The sequence below is a fragment of the Colossoma macropomum genome, unplaced genomic scaffold (genome assembly GCF_904425465.1).
Source record: "Colossoma macropomum unplaced genomic scaffold, Colossoma_macropomum, whole genome shotgun sequence".
Classification (NCBI taxonomy): domain Eukaryota; kingdom Metazoa; phylum Chordata; class Actinopteri; order Characiformes; family Serrasalmidae; genus Colossoma; species Colossoma macropomum.
The window spans coordinates 38,205,171-38,217,802 of NW_023494790.1; positions in this window are offsets into that span (position 1 = coordinate 38,205,171).

Here is a 12,632-nt window from a genome sequence, read left to right on the forward strand (position 1 = left end):
AGTTCAGCTTTTATTAGACAGTCGAGCTCAGAGCTCACTTTTAATAAACATCTGAAAACGCAGCTCTTTAACTCAGAGCTTCAGTAAAACTCTACGACTCTTTAACTCAGAGCTTCAGTAAAACTCTACGACTCTTTAACTCAGAGCTTCAGTAAAACTCTACGACTCTTTAACTCAGAGCTTCATTAAAACTCTACGACTCTTTAACTCGGAGCTTCAGTAAAACTCTACGACTCTTTAACTCAGAGCTTCATTAAAACTCTACGACTCTTTAACTCGGAGCTTCAGTAAAACTCTACGACTCTTTAACTCAGAGCTTCAGTAAAACTCTACGACTCTTTAACTCGGAGCTTCAGTAAAACTCTACGGCTCTTTAACTCAGAGCTTCATTAAACTCTACGACTCTTTAACTCGGAGCTTCAGTAAAACTCTACGACTCTTTAACTCGGAGCTTCAGTAAAACTCTACGACTCTTTAACTCGGAGCTTCAGTAAAACTCTACGGCTCTTTAACTCAGAGCTTCATTAAACTCTACGACTCTTTAACTCGGAGCTTCAGTAAAACTCTACGACTCTTTAACTCGGAGCTTCAGTAAAACTCTACGACTCTTTAACTCGGAGCTTCAGTAAAACTCTACGGCTCTTTAACTCAGAGCTTCATTAAACTCTACGACTCTTTAACTCGGAGCTTCAGTAAAACTCTACGACTCTTTAACTCGGAGCTTCAGTAAAACTCTACGACTCTTTAACTCGGAGCTTCAGTAAAACTCTACGACTCTTTAACTCAGTGCTTCAGTAAAACTCTACGACTCTTTAACTCGGAGCTTCAGTAAAACTCTACGGCTCTTTAACTCAGAGCTTCATTAAACTCTACGACTCTTTAACTCGGAGCTTCAGTAAAACTCTACGACTCTTTAACTCGGAGCTTCAGTAAAACTCTACGACTCTTTAACTCGGAGCTTCAGTAAAACTCTACGACTCTTTAACTCGGAGCTTCAGTAAAACTCTACGACTCTTTAACTCAGTGCTTCAGTAAAACTCTACGACTCTTTAACTCGGAGCTTCAGTAAAACTCTACGACTCTTTAACTCGGAGCTTCAGTAAAACTCTACGACTCTTTAACTCGGAGCTTCAGTAAAACTCTACGACTCTTTAACTCGGAGCTTCAGTAAAACTCTACGACTCTTTAACTCGGAGCTTCAGTAAAACTCTACGACTCTTTGTGTTTATCTGTTTAGTCTGATCTGTGTCAGTGTCTAATACGACTCTGTCCAGACTGTAACAGAAAGCCTTCGATTATGAAATCCTGGATTTTGTAATGTTAAGAAGAAGAAGTGAGTGCTTGTAACAGAATCAGATGTTACGCTCGGTGTTCAGGAATGCACTGAGAGCCAGAATAGCTGATGATCTAAACACACTTACATAATTCTAATGAAGGAACATTCCTGACCGTAGGGTTTAGATTTATTCCTCCAGCTTTCTGAAGCAGCTCTGTCAAAATAAACAGACATTCGTTTCCTGCTGTGTGGTCTGCTCGTGGTCAACATCACTTCTGGAAATGCTGAATGGAATTAGCTTCATCTTATTTGCAGTAGTGGAGTCTATTACTCATAATCAATTCATCACTGAGTATAAATCATGTCTATTATACTGAGAAATGACTTTGCTGGATCTGTGTGTGTAAAACATCCAGAGAAACGTTAGTGGAAGAACGAGTGCTGAGTTACAGTCTTCAGCCTGTGGAAGTTTGGAGCCAAAAATATTAAACATACTCAAATACAGAAAAGTAAAAAGGCCTTTCATATCTGGACCTCGACTCCAGTATAAAACATCAGTTGTGATGTCTGAACGTTTGGGCGCCTTCTAGTTGAAAAGCCTCCGAATGTGATTAACTTGTTAAGCTTTAATCGACTCATTAGGGCTGGTTAAACTGACAAGTGATGATTCCAGAGTGGAAAATTCTCTCACTCTTCAAACCTGATAAGACTCAACAACCAAGAACACCTCTAAGCAGATGCTGAGGATCTGAAAATGAAGAAACTGGTGCACATAAAGCAGAAGAAGACTATAAAAGATTCCAAAGCACTTCCAGCTCACAGTCTCCAGCGTCTGAAATGTCATTAGTAATGGCAGTAAAGGGGAGCTGTGGAAGTCGAGGTGAGATCTGGATCCCAGATGGAGCTGCTCATTTGCTGAACAGACAAGCAAAGCAAAGCAAAACCCCCACACAACAGCAAAGGACCTGCAGGAAGGTTTAGCTGATACAGGAGTGATGGAGCACTGAGCAGCACTGCTCACACAAACATGACCTGCATGAAAGAGTCATCAGAAGGAAACCTCACCTGAGACCTCATCACAAAAGTCAATGGCATTGTGGAAACTCTGGACTGATGAAGTAAAAATGGAACACTTTGGCTACAATCACCAATAATATGCTTGGAGAGAAAGGCAGCATTTGATGAAGGGAACACCGTGCTAACTGTTAATCATGGGGGGGTTGATCTACTATGCTTTGGGGTAGAGTGGCAGCCAGTGTCACAGGAAACACTGCACAGGGAGAATGAATTCCTCTAAATATCAGTCAATTCTGGAAGCAAATGTGACTCAGTCAAGGAACTGCTGATCATGGCTACACTCACGAGTATGTCTTAACTCTTTTTAATGAACTGCAGTGAGGTGCAACGACTAGAAGAATTAGCAGAGAGCAGTTCGATCTCATTGTCATTGACATTTGTAGTTCAGTATTTAATTAAAATAATACTTCAGTAAAGTACGAACCCTTCAAAGAAATACTTAACCCTTTAATATCCATATCTGACATTTTAAACGTTGGTCCATATGTTCTCACACAGCATCACATCATTAAGCTACAAAGTGAGGTTTTAATGCTTAATTTATCAGTAAATTCAGCCTTTTGATCACATGGGGATAAGGACAAACACAACAACAGAAAATCCAGATTTGATTGTGAATAAAGAAAATGAAAATGGCATCAATAAATTGAAATGAGTACAGTTAGATGCTCATCCTATACATGGTTCTGATGTCATTATACTCTAAAGTGTGGAAAACACTGAAAACAAATGAGCTTCTGATTCTCTGATTAGGTGTGTTTTTTGGTTGGTAGTATACATACTACATATATACTACGTATTATATTTAGTATTACATAGAATGTGTAGAGTCGTGTGCAAAAGACTGAGCACACCTGTTTAACTCCATGTTGTTGATTTTCAAAGTGAAAATAAGTGAACACATCCTACAGAGATGCTCTTAAATCTGGCGTTTTTCTGCACATTTTAATGTACAATTTATATTTATTTGCTGAGTTTAACCTCTTAAATGTCCAGAGCCACCGGGGGGCCCAGAGTTGTACTACAGGCTTCTATAATCTAAGAACAGCTCAGCCAGATTGAACTAAGGTCCCTGTAGTTACTAAATAATAATCCTTCGTATGTGATAAGACTGAGACTTTAAGAGTGCCAAAACATGTGCCATAACTTTTGCACATATAAATCACATTTTTTGAAGTATTACACTTCAGTCTGTATGTTGTCTGCAGAAGAAATAAAGTATCCTTTATTATATTTATTATTATTGTTACTTTTCATTAGCATCACTAAAAATGGAAAACAATGCAGTACATTGAAATGTTTAATATGTACTGTATGTACTTCAGTTTGTATAATAATGGCTTAGGAAAATGTAAACGTATCTATAGTGTTGTAAATAAAAGGATATAAATTTAATGTAATATAAAATTTAATATATTGTGCTTCCAGGGTTCTTTAGTGAAGAAAATCATTCTATATAGAATCGAGAACACTCAAAGAACCATTTGCATGATTGAATGGTTCTTTGCATCATTAAATGGTTCTTCGGATTGATAGAGAATTCACATGAATGTGCTGTAGTTGATTCTATATAGAACCTTTTTGAAAGTGGGTTCTATATAGCACCCAAAAGAGTTCTTATCATAACAATAGAAGGGCTGCTATAGAGAAGCATCTATAACACATTTTCCATCAATCTGAAGAACATTTCACAATGCAAACCCTTTAATCATGCAAAGGGTTCTTCGATTGTTCATGGCTCTACATAGAACCATGTTCTGTACTAAAAAAAGTGAAGCACCATGTTTGAGAGTAAGTTTGCTATCTGGTCCTTTAATGTTAATGTAAATGATGAAATCATTTTTAAATGAAAGTCAAACTCGCTGTTTCACAGTAAAGGCCACTTCAGGACTGACTCACTTGTTTTTCAGGTCCAGTTCATTCAGGAGTCTCGTTTCAGTGACCTCAGCAGAGCAGGGAGCCGCTTAAGTGCTCCAACGAACACTTTGAAATGGAAGAGAACTGGAAGCACTGATGTCCACAAGATTTCACATCTGTTCAGATCTTTAAGTCTGACGTGCACTGATACACTGCTGAGTCATCATCACAAACATCATGTCCAAAAGTATCCAGACGCCCTTCCAGTGACTGACTTTACTGAAAGGTCACCATCACTGACACAGCTTTAATCTCCACAGAAAAACACTGACCAATAGAATGATACACTGTGGATCAGCTGCATATGATCCTAAGGTCTCCATGCCCAATGCCAAGCGTGGGCTAGAGGGGTATAAAGACCCCAGCATTGGGCCATTTACAACACAAGCTGAGTGTGTTGCTGTGGGTGCTCTGAGGGAAGCTGCCCGATCTCACTCGTACTGAATCATGTGTCTGCCTCTCGGGGGCTTTTCTCACAGAGTCACTCACTCTTAAGGCTTTCTCTGAAATTCAGAGCAAAATGTATTTCAAAACTATGCAAAAATGCTTCCATTCAATGTTCTTCATATTTCAGGAGATGTTTGTGAGATTAGAAATGAGATGATGCACTTGCTGCAACTACGGCAGCTGAGAAGGTCATTCTTGGTGTCCTTCTAATTAATTCTATGGAAAACACTTTACAAAAAAATACTTACAACAAGGACGTCTTCTAACATCTGTAACAGCTGTGTACACTGAGCTGCAGCGGCCACATCTCTAGAGACTTTATTAGAATTCATTGTGCTCTGCCTTTTTAATTCACCGGGGTTTATATACAGGTCACTGCTGATTGGCTAAGACCTCTGACACGCCCACCAAACCAGAGGAAACGCACCTGCTGCTGCTTCATGTTTAATGTGAACACTGGTGCCGGACTGTATAGGATGACCATCAGGTTGCGAGAGAAGCGACTGACTCTCTGGTCCTGCAGTCGAAGGAGTGACATACAGCACCACTGTTTATTCATGAGGAGTCGTGAAGTTCACATTACACACCCACAGGTCTGAGCTTCATTAGTGAGGTCAGGTACTGATGTTGGATGGTCAGTTCTGGGTCACTCCAGCTCATCCCAAAGGTATTGGATGGAGCTCCACCACTCCAGAGAACACAGTTCCACTGCTCCACAGCCCAATGCTGGGGGGCTTTATACCCTCTAGCCCACGCTTGGCACTGGACATGGAGACCTTAGAATCATGTCCAGCTGATCCAGAGCGTCTCATTCTATTGATCAGTGCTTTTCTATGGAGATTACACAAGCTGTATCAGTGATGGTGACCTTTCAGTAACTAAACTCACTGTCTGGATACTTTTGAATATGATGAGTCTGTTTACAGTACTGTGAAAAAGCCAAAGACCCTTCATTTATATAATTTCCAGTCAGAACAGCCTTTTAAGTACAAGTCATTGTTTGTGTGCATCTGAAAACACATATTAAACATAAAATCACCCAGAATCCTCAGCAGCTAAATCTACTCTCAGCTGTGTGAGTCAGTGAGTCGCTCTTCACCTTTATTCCAGCTTCCATTCTTTTCAGGAGACTCACTTTCAGCTCCTCAAAGAATCTGCAGACACACCTCCAAAGTTCAGTCTTAGAAGCTGGTTGATCATTTTCTGAAGTAATCAAACACATTCAGTGGTGTTGAGGTCTGGACTCTGGGGTGGTCAGTCCATCGTTCAGCTTCTTTGTTTGATGTGTCCGTCTCCTTTTCTCAGTGAGGTTCTTCTTGATCAGCTACACATCCTTTCAGACCCACAGCGCTGAGTCGTCTTCTCACAGTGGAAGGATGGACAGAAACACCTGTGGATGTTTTCAGATCTGATCAGCTTGATTTTCTCCTCTCTCTCAGAGATGAAAGCTTTAAGTGCTGTTTATCTGATGGGGGCAGTTTTGGGGTCGACCAGCTCTTCCAGGTGGTTGTTAGGAGCCACATTTTCTCTGTAGTTTTTATCCGTTTTAGAAACTCCTGTTCTATTTACTTTTACTTTCTCCTTCCTTATGCAAGCAGATCATCTCATTTCTAATTTCACAAACATGTCCCGAAAAATGAAGAACACTGAATGGAAGCACTTTTTTATAGTTTTGCAATATTTCTTGCTCTGAAATTCAGAGAAAGCCTTAAAAGTGTGTTTTGTGTTGATTAGACTGAAGTGATCATCAGGTCGGACACATGTGATGGTCATTTTGTCACAGTATTTATCAGCAGAGAGGAAAACCCTGTCCACTCTATCCAGCCTTTCTTTCTCTTCTTCTTGTTTTCTCTGTTTCTCTCTCAGACGCTCAGTGCAGCACAACCCTGCATTGTTGTGGGGCGTACAAGTCTGCAAGAAAAGCCCCCGAGAGGCAGACACATGATTCAGTACGAGTGATATCGGACCGCTTCCCTCAGAGCACCCACAACAACACACACGGCTTCAGGGCTCGCTTCAGAGGGCGTCCCACATTACCCAGAAACGGAGAGAGAGAGGGAGAGACAGAGGGAGAGGGAGGGGGAGGGAGAGGGCAGTCAGACACTCGGAGCCCCACTGATCCTCAGAACAACTTTATTTACTCTGATTAACTCCACAAACAGAATTTACATCATCATGTGGATCTGCATTGTGCTGAATTTGATCCATTTAATCTGCAACATTGCAACGCAAAGTAACACTTCACAGAACTGTTTAAAGGACTGAACAGTACTGATAACGTTCAATATTACAGATGATTATCAGCATTAATACAATTAATAAGATGGTATTAATAAAGTGAATAAGTTAACATTAATAATGCCAATAAGTTATCATGAGTAAAGTTAATTTGTTAGCATTAATACAGTGAATATGTTAGCATGAGTCAATATGTTAGAATTAGCATTAGTCAGGATTCATCGTATATTTTATTGCTATTTTATGCCTGTTTTCTTATTTGAGCTGTTTTTTTTATATTTTCTTTATGAATCTTCTTGTCTTGCTGATTTTTATTGGTTTTAGTTGACAAATGTTTTTTTAATCCCTGTTTAAGTTGCTCGTCTGCACTGTAAATGAGGGTCAGCACTTCTGAGTTGACATAAAGGTTGATTGATAGTTTGTAGTTCTGTGTGACACATTCTGTTTGATGTAAAATATTAATAAGAAATAAAAACAGAAAAATGCAAATATTTTATCATGATGTCACCGTTCAGATGTGTGTGCTGCTTAGAATTTCAGCACCTCAACTTAAAACCTTAAATGAGTCCACTGGTGGGTCCAGAGTTCATTATACACTTCTATAATCTAAGAAAAGCTCAATTAGTTTGCAGTGAAGTCCCTGTAGATACTGAATAATAAGCCTTAGTGTGTAATAAGACTGAGATTTTAAGGGTTAAAACACTGTCCTGCATCCCTGAGCAGTGGTTTTTACTGCGGTTCTACTGGGTTCTTAATGTACTTCACAAAACTGCCTCTGTATTTTGTGTTATTTTATGTTATATAACGCCATCTCTACGCTTCCGATTAACTGTGACTTTACAGTGAATTTTACTGTTTTTACCAGAAATGCATGATGTAAATTATCATCATAGTGATAAATGTCATCATATTGCCCCCGTCTATTATCTCATCCTTCCTATTAACCGTTCATAGAGTCATTGTCGCGAGGGGGCTGTAATATCCTCTTAGTTACTGACTGTAAGATTAATAACCGAATGATAAACGTGCAGTTTGATGATAAATGAGATGGAAATGAGTTTAATTATCCGGCTGTGTTATCAGACTGAGTGTTTTGGGGAGCTGAAGGATCTGTTCTGCAGTCTGTCAATGCTAATGATCAGGCAGGAAGTCTGAAGTCTAGCCATTTTGACCCTGCCAGCCCCCCCAGACACCCCACCCCCACCCCACCCTCCCTTTATGTCTGGGCTGGTTAGGAACACGAGAGAACCACACTTGTGACACTTAGAACCGCAGTACAGTACTGTGTTCTGTAGTCCTGTGTTGGTGCTAATGTTGATGCTGACCATCAAACATCACTTTCATTTTCCCGTGTGGACACAGCACCTCCACACAACCAGCGCTTTGTGTACCTAAAACCACAGTGCATATGATGATTGATTGGAGCTGTGGCAGCATTACAAACAAATCACTGTAAAACTACAGTGAAGAACTGCCTACTAGCTGAACCACATTCACAGTAAATAACAGCAGAGTGACTGTAACACTCACCTGCACACACACTGAGTTTGAGTGAAAGAGGAGGAGCTGTTTCCAGGGGGGGTCGACTGAGGGTGCTCTACGCATGTGCTTAATCATACAGGGTTATTACGATAAAGACCAGAGCTACGTTTATTCATCATTTAACCAGTATATTTACATAATTAGTCAAAATCTCACGAACATAAATCATTATTTTGACACAATTAGTCATAATCTGGACAACATAACCATTATTTTGATTCAATTAGTGATCTTGAGCACAGAAACCATTATTTCGGCATAATTAGTCACAATCTCACGGACACAAATGATTATTTTGATATAATTAGTAATAATGTCAAGAAAATAAGTCTACTGTTCTTGTTAGCACCAAAAGCTAGTGTTACCTTAGCAAACAGGCTAAAATCTGGGAGTCGAGGTTGACCATTGGCTGATGACCCTGAGAGTCTGTCAACTCCATATTATGTTAAAAACAACTCTGATGAGCTCAAATAAACCCGTATTCCTGAAGTGAGTTGTTTACTCGTGAAGCGTCCGTGTGCTGCCTGCTGTGTGGAATGCTGGTATTTGTTCAGCATTTCTTTGTTTAATTTTAGATTAGATTAGATTCTTTATTGTCCTCCGAAGAGGAAATTTGTTTTCACAGCCTGAGCCGTTCACACATTGTTCTGGGACACAATCAGACATTAGAGGATTACATACATTTGAATAAATACAAACATAAAGTACAGACAACAAGACTCATATGGCACGTTTAAACACACGAGGCCTAAATATCAGTTAGTGCCTCTGAGAGCCACTTTAGAGCAGCTGTTTCAGAGGGGAAGCTGGTTAAGGGCTGATGTGGCTGACAGTACAAAACTTTCAGAGCTTTCAGCAAAGTGTCTTTTTTACACTCTAGTGTTCTGAATCTCCGGCCGGATGGGCGTGAAGTGGAGAGAGAGTGCAGGGGGCGATCGGGGTCTCGTGCTGTCATGACGGATAGTTCAGGTCTGGCAGGTTGTGTTTGGGAGGCCTGTGAGTTTTGAGGCGACGTGTGTGACGCGTAACAGTTTATTACTGTTTGACACTTTAAACGTTGTGAAGAAACAGACTGAACAGCTCAGCATGATGGGCTCAGTTATGCTTCTACGGAGGAGTTAGTGCTACATGAAGTGCCTTCAGCTTTCTAATGACAGAAAGTCTCCTGTGGGAGTTCTTTGATAATATAAAAGATTCTTCAAAAGTAAAGATGAACTGAATCGTAATTATTCACGTATAAGTATTATAAGGAGGAGCAGTTTGGCTGTGTGTGTGTCTGTGAGTGGCCTTGAGGTGTTGGCTTTGATGAGACACACTCATACAGCTGCCTGTTTATATCAGATGATTATCCAGACACCATTGTGTTGGGGGAGGCATGGGGGCATTTACAATTTGCACAGTTGTACATGTTTATGTACTTCCATGGAAAAAAATGTCTGAAGCCAAAATGGCAAAGGAGCACTATGTAAGATGATGCAACCTGTCGAACTGATCCTTCACGCAGCTCCTCCTCTTCCTCCCCCTGTTTACCAACCAGTCTAGAAGAAATGTTGCGAGTTCAGCATTAAACTTCATCCCTTTGCTCACCGAGAGCTCCAGCGGTGGAGAGCAGCACCGATGCTAACTCTTGCTTTGCTTCTATTTACATCACTTCTTTGTGGTTTCTTGCCACTGATGGCAGTCTTGACACTATAGTGACTCACTATCACCTCTTGAGGAACAAAGTGGTATTACGAGAGAGGACGGGCCGAGGGTAGCAGGTTAGCATGCTAACTTCAGTAGATATCTCAGACGTCTTTGTAACGTAACACCAAAACTGCTATTTCTTCTCATGTTGATAATTTTAGTTAATTATGGAAAGTTTGAAACTAAAAATCTTACAAACTGCTTCTTTAAGATTTAATGGTCTTAATATCATTTACCATTAAATTCGCTAAACAAATATCTGCAGGACGTCTCTCCAGCGTGGAGAGTTTTTCTCTTTCATTTCTGTAAATGGTGGAGTTTAGTGTGTAAACCTGCAGACAGTCTTTTACAGAATGAAGAGTCAGTATTGATCCACTCAGCACTGACGGCTTCACACAGCTGAAAAACACAGCTGAGCTAGTTTGAGTTTAATGTGAGACCAAATATTATTAATATGACCAGAAAGAAACAACAGAAAAAACATATTTTTGGCCCATTTTTTGCATGGAGTGTATATCTTGGCCTTAAGATAATGAGCGTTATGGTTTAGGGATGCTCTGTGCCATGTTTAGATGTTCCTTTGAGAATAAAAGATTAAAAAATTATTGTAAACTTATTATTTAACATTGCAGTTAAAATTATGACTTTAGGGGTAGAAAAACAGACGTCATCTCAGCTAATGTTACAAGCTGAGCCACATCATAACTCATTTCACCTGGAAAACAGTGATGCTAGTTATTCGACACCAAACCTCATAAATCCACTTAATGATGTTGAAGGTTTTATTTTCTTAAATCTGTACAGTAAAGAGTAAAATGAGCTCAATGTTTATCACACACAGAACTGTGCCCTCCAACCAGACCCCCAGATACAGGTAGCAGAATAGTTTCTTAATCACAGCACCACAAACCGCTAACGTACGTCACAGACAAACAGCCCGACTGAGCCGAACAGAGGCCTTTGTAAAGGTATGAGTCTGGAGGGCTGCGGGAGGCAGATCTACTCCATTAGCTCTGAACTGAGGTTTTCTGGAATTTTGCTGTGACTTCAGGGTCACTGCTTACATAACACTGACCGTAATTAGCGTTAGTGCTAGCACCTTTATTAAGTTGACTTTAACAAAACAAACTTACTGTTCTTCGTTTTGTTGTTCTATGCTTTTTTGGTACCATTTTTGAAGGTTGCAGTTGTCAAACTAGAACCACAAAACTGATTGTAGAGCCTCTACAGGAACAGTGTGCTTGTGCTTTTGGGACTGATCACATGTACAGGGCATCTCTGTCCCTCATAGACATTATATACACTCTCACTTACATACTAGCACAAATATATATTCACACTCACATTAGCAACCACCTGGGATACCTTAGCAATGACTTAGCAACACCTTGACAACCACCTGGGATATCATAGCAATGACCTAGCAACACCGTAGTAACCACTTGGGATGCCATAGCAATGGCCCAGCTGTAACAATCCCTTTGTAAATCTCAACCAAGAAAACAGTTACTGAAGTCCAAGGACTATACACCCCAAGTATAAGAGTAGAGGAGATTGCAAATAAGCCCAAACAGGAGAGACAAAAACCCATTGAAGTTATATTGGAAAAATCAGTGGAACAAACACATACACATATACAACCCCTATATACACACAATAAGTGCCCAGTGTCCATCAACTCTGAAAGTCCACCAAGTCCAAAACTCAAAATCACAAAAAATCACAAATCCCACAAGTCCTTAGCAACGCATTGCAGTGAACGAAAAAAGAAAAAATCCAGGATAGATCTCACCGGTGGAGCAGGCCTGACATCCAGTTACATCCAAGACTGTTAGAGGAAATCCACCTTCTAGTTCCTCCATGCGCTTGTCTTGCCCTTTTAGATGGATCCTCGGCCGAGCTCTTGAGTTCCCAGGTTGAGTGGTAGGCTTTGGGTTGTACTGCTCCTCTCACCCCAAACACATCACCACCCTCACTTCCACATGGCCAAACTTTTTTCTCTCCTTCCTCTTCCTGGTTCCAGTCACCTGTCCCAGTGACTCCACCCCCCTTTTCCAGCAGAGCTCTTAAAGGGCCTACGCAACTCTTAGTTCAGTTTCAGTTAGGGCCCCTGTATAATACATGGCTAATACAGAATAAAAAAAACTCCATTCATTTAATACGGTAACCACACACAAAGAAGGTTTAACCTTGCAAGGATTTTAATTTAAACCATTTTAAGACTTCTCATGTGGCACTGTCACACAGCAACACCTTAGTAACCATCTGGGATAACACAGTGATGGCCTAGCAACACCTTAGCAACCACCCAGTATAATATAGCAATGAGCAAGCAACACCTTAGCAACCACCTGGGATGCCATAGCAATGATAACAAATAATTAACATTATTCTTATTGTTATTCTATTTTTTTTGGTTATTGCTTTAATTTGTCACTGCGTCCACTCA